This window comes from Amblyomma americanum, chromosome 10 (genome assembly GCF_052857255.1).
Source record: "Amblyomma americanum isolate KBUSLIRL-KWMA chromosome 10, ASM5285725v1, whole genome shotgun sequence".
In the NCBI taxonomy this organism is placed as follows: Eukaryota; Metazoa; Arthropoda; class Arachnida; order Ixodida; family Ixodidae; genus Amblyomma; species Amblyomma americanum.
The window spans coordinates 88,896,280-88,901,830 of NC_135506.1; positions in this window are offsets into that span (position 1 = coordinate 88,896,280).

The following is a 5,551-nucleotide window of genomic DNA, read 5'->3' on the forward strand; positions in this document are numbered from 1 at the left end:
TGAGTAAAGGTGATAGCAGAAGCTCGCGATAAAAGTGGTTTGCGGCTCTTTGTTCGGCCTGATAAGAAGTGCCGGTAGAGAAAAATGAACGTGATATGAACAGGTGATCAGGCAGAGCGAAGGCTGACTGCTTCCACATCTTTTTTCGCCCAATCAGTCTCAGTCCCGGCAGTCACCTGCCCATCCAAGTTTTTGAACTGTATAGCAACCTTAATAACAGCGAACATACACGTAATTAATGTGTTTTATTTCGTGTACTTAATTTGTTTCACTTATGTCACCTACCCCTTAAGTAGTAAAGTGAACTGAATTGAAGTAAAGGAATAAAACCGCGGTTCATAATGTATACAAGGCGACACTTCTTGTGCTCGAACGATGCTATAAAAAGACAAGCAATAAGTGGGCGTGAAGTTTAGATTGTTTGCGTCATTCGCACTTTTACAGGCTTTTATACCGATTAATAAAATGGCTCATTTGATAACTCACACTGTGGGAGACTATGTCCGGGTTACTTGCTCCGCAGACATTAAGGTTTGTGTAATTGTAATGCTCGTGTTGCCGATTTGAATGAAATTGATGATCATTCTGATAATTATTATTAACCTTTATGGCACCAGGGCCGCTTTGACCAAAGGGTGCCGTGGCTCAAGGTAGTTTTCATTACACAAGGACGCTTCATTACACAGTGGAAACCGGAGGGTAGACGGCGGCACTGGGGATCGAACCCCGCCCCTCCAGCATGCAGTTGACTAAAATTAGTTGAGCTAAACTTTGACCAAGTGTGAAGCACACACAGGTCTGAAGATAGGCAGAGGTTTGGCATATCGGCGTAGATTCGTGCCCTGTTAAAATGGACTACTCGCATTATGGACAATTTTTCTGGGGAGTGAACTTTTTAAATGCATTTATGCCTCGTTAATATTGCCGCGAATATTTGCAGCGTTTGTCCGTTTTTCAAATCTGCCACCACACCACCTTAACGCTTTGTTTGCGACGCAAGACGCGACTAGATTTATCTCGATTGATCGCCGCCAGGCAGAGCTGATGTTACGTTGTTCCGGAATGTCCGCCGAGCACGCTTGTCGCTTCGCCGCCGCCGAGTGATTCAGTCCATTTTGGGTGCAAGTCAGCCCAACAAACAGTTTTCTTTTAGAAGACCCTTTTGTTCCGGCCGCCCCCTTCAAGTCGTGAAGCCAGCACTCAGCGCTTCGCTCCCGAGGACGAGCCAGCCGACGTCTCCAAGGAGAGGAGCCTGAGTTCGGGAAACTGCCGCACCGCACCAGACAGCGAAAAGACGCTGCTACGAGCACCGCAACCTCGCCGAAGCTGTCGACATCGATCATACTGCAGCAGCCGCGGGGGCTGCCAACTTTCAATGGATCCCTAGGCGAAGACCCTGAAGAATGGTTGGACCAATTTGAGCGCGTGGCGTCATTCAACAAGTGGGATGATGCGGAAAAAATTGAACACTTGTTTTTCTCATTGGATGGCTCCGCACGCACGGGGTACGAAAACTACGAGTCGTCCCTTACCACATGAGAGCTATTCAAGAGAGAACTATTGGAGGTATTCACCAGTGTCGTAAGGAAAGAAAGAGCAGAACGACTCCTCGAGTCCAGGATCCAGCTTCCGAATGAGCCCGTCCAGGGTTACGTCGAGGAGAGGAAGCGCCTATTTCGCCGCGCCGACCCCGAGATGACCTAGGAAAAGAAAGTTCAGTTTTAATGCGCAGTGTAAAAGAACAACTCTTTGGCACCCTCGTCCGCCAGCCGCAAAAAACAGTACAGGAATTCATGCGACAAGCCTGCACGACTGAGAAGACCCTCGACGTCCGAGCTCGACAGTACAATCGCCCTTCCTCTGCCTGTGCAATCCGTTCGGACACGCCGGCTACCAGCAGCTACAGCTTGCAGGAAGTTATCCGCAAAATCGTCCGAGAGGAGCAACGCCGATTGCCTCTCACGAGCCCCTGTAGATACACCGCCGCCGGACGACGATGAGGACGCCTTCCTGGGAACCATCAGACCCAGCTCTTTTGCCCAGCAGCAACGCTCGGACCCCGACCTAAAACGCCTCATCGAGTACCTGGAAGGCAAGGCTTCTTCACCCCCCGCTTCATTCAAGCGAGGACTGTCTTCCTTCTGTGTGCAGAATCGGGTCCTCATGAAGAACTTTGCAGCGAGCAAAACAGCCTAACTCCTTGTTGTACCTGCTTGTCTCCGCGAAGAAGTTCTACAGGCTTCACACGACGAGCCGACCGCTGAACATCTCGGGTTTACTCGCACCCTCCGCCGCATTCAAGACATTACTGGCCCCTACGGTCTGCCGATGTCGCACACTTTGTGAAAACCTGCCGAGATTGTCAGAGACGAAAGACCCCTCCCACACGACCAGCAGGATTTCTGAACCCCATTGAGCCTCCCTCAAGGCCCTTTCAGCAGATTGGCATGGACTTGCTTGGCCCTTTTCCAACGTCAACATCTGGAAATAAGTGGATCATCATAGCGACCGACTACCTGACCCGCTACGCCGAGGCGAAAGCCCTACCGAACGGAACAGCAGCAGAAGTCGCCAAATTTTTTGTGGAGTGCATTCTTCTTCGACATGGCGCCCCCGATGTGCTCATCGCGGACAGAGGAACAGCATTCACGGCGGAACTAACGCAAGCCATCCTGCACTACAGCCAAACGAGCCACCGGAGGACAACTGAATACCATCCGCAGACCAACGGACTGACCGAGCGCCTGAACAAAATCATCGCCGATATGCTCGTCATGTATGTAGGTGCCGAACACAAAACCTGGGATGTCATCCTGCCTTACGTCGTCTTCGCCTACAACACCGCAGTGCAGGAGACCACCCAGATGACGCATTTTATACTCGTCCATGGCAGGGAGGCAACGACCACGCTAGACGCCATGCTGCCCAACGTTACAGAAAAAGGGAACGTCGACGTTGCCGCCTACCTTCAACGCGCAGAAGAAGCTCGAAGGCTTGCCCGATTACGGATAAAATGTCAGCAGCGGCCCGACGCCAGACACTACAACCTACGAAGACGCAACGCGGAATACAAGCCAGGAGACCAAGTCTGGGTGTGGACGTCCATTCGCCGCCGTGGATTGAGCGAAAAGCTTTTGCACCGCTATTTCGGCCCGTACAAGGTTCTTCGTCGGCTAGGTGAACTGGATTATGAAATCATCCCTGACGCAATGACTGCATCCCAGCGACGCCGCGTGCGACCAGAAGTTGTCCATGTAGTACGTCTAAAGCCGTATTATGCGCACTAAAGGCCGCTGCATTTAATAATAATAATAATAATAATAGCTTTATTTCCATCAAAACGATGGAGGGGCCGTGGGTAAAAGCTGCTGAACAGCTTGACTAGAGCCCAGGGTCCCCTCTACAAGGCAGTACAGGAGCATACATGAAACATACAGGAATACAAACATGCAGAAACGCAAAATTGATTCGATTTAATGTATCACAAGGAAATCAATATTAGAATTGTTCAAAAACATGACATATCACGTGGCGCAGTTCACGAACTGTAGTGCGACCTAAATCAATTCCACATTTATTCAGATCATTAAGAAGTTTAGGCAAAATGTACGATAGTGTACCCATAGAATAGTTAGCACGGGGAGTGACCACCTTCCAGTATTCAGACTGACGTATAGTGTAGGATGTAGGCTTTATTTCTAGCTTGGCTAGGTTGCGAAAGAAATTTCGATTTTCTTTTAATTCGTACTTAAAAGCAACAATTAGTCTATAGCTAAACAATTTCCAGACAGGCATTATATCTGCTTTAATGAACAGAGCATGTGTATGAGAATTGTAGGGGACATCAAAAATAAGCCTAATTATCTTTTTTTGTAGGACGGACACCTTTGTTAAGTTTGTTACTGTGGTAGATCCCCATACCAAAAAGCAGTAAGAGAGGTGAGAGTAAAAAAGAGAATTATATATCAGCTTTTTTACGCTGAAAGGTAATATAGACCTACATCTGGATAAAATACCAACGACACTTGACAATTTAGTGCAAACAGAATCTACATGAATATCCCACAGCATACTTTGCGAAAACGTGACCCCAAGAATTTTAATACTACTTACTATTTCTATTTTTCTGGTGCCATAGATAAGATCTACATTCATATTTACCTGCTTTGATTTCGGTCTAAATAGCACAGCCTTAGTTTTATTGGTGTTAACTTCTAACTGATTTGCTACAGACCATTCCAGAAGTTTTAAAAGGGCGGAGTTTGCTATATAGCTGATTTGCTCACAGTCTGTAGCGGAAAAAAGAATGCTGGCATCGTCGGCGTACAATATATATTTGGCTTCAGCGCATGTATTTACCAGATCATTTATGTAGATATTAAAAAGAAAAGGTCCAAGAATGCTGCCTTGAGGCACTCTTCTTGCAATCGGTTTTTGGTCGGAACAGTGCTCACCTATTTGAACATACTGCCGCCGATAGCCAAGGTAAGATTTTATAAGATTCCAGCAATGGCCACGCACTCCATACAATTCAAGTTTTTTGAGTAAAATGGAATGAACAATGCAGTCAAATGCATTCGTGAAATCAATGTAGAGGCCCAGTACAACCATCTTACTTGAAAACTGTGATAAAATAAACTCTTTTTGTTCTATCAAGGCTAGTTCCGTGGACCTATGCTTTCTAAATCCAAATTGAGCAGGGGTTAAAAGGTCATATTTCTGAAAAAAAATTGAAAGGCGCTCATGAATAATCTTTTCTAAACCCTTTGAAAATATTGGCAACACTGAGATAGGGCGATAATTCTTGATGTCATTTCGATCCCCTTTCTTGAACAATACCGTAACCTTAGCCACCTGCATTCTTTGTGGGAAAACGGCACTCGAAAAACAAAGATTAAATATATGGGTAAGAGTCGGTGCGATAAGATCCATAATATGTTTAAGCGGTCGAATTTGCATACCTTCAACGTCACAACTAGTGCTGTTTTGAAGAGACATAAAAACAGACCGAACTTGTTCTTCGCTAACGGCCTCAAGAAAGAAAGTAGATTGGTTACTAGGGGGCATGAATCTTGAAAATTCAGACACTGGAAAATAATCATCACACTGCACAAAATAGTTATTAAATAAGTTTGCCAGGGCGCAACCGGATATCTCGACTTCACCGATTTTAAGTTTATCTGTTTTTGGGGACGAGTTACTGCGATTTAAAACAGTGTTCAACTTTTTCCACAAAAGATCAGGCTTACGAGAGCAGGCGTCAAGTTCCGCGTGAAAATAGTTTTGTCTGCTTAACTTTATTTCTTTATTTAGCTGATTTCGGTATATCTTAAACTTCCATGCTCTATTTACGCAAGATCCGTTTTTATTTCTCTTACTAGTCGCATTATTTGTTTTAATGCATCGGGTCGATGCTTCTTTGAGAGGGGAGTAATGCCGCGAATATTTGCAGTGTTTTTCCGTTTTTCAAATCTGCCGCCACACCACCTTATCGCTTTGTTCGCGACGCAAGACGCGACTAGATTTATCTCGATTGATCGCAGCCAGGCAG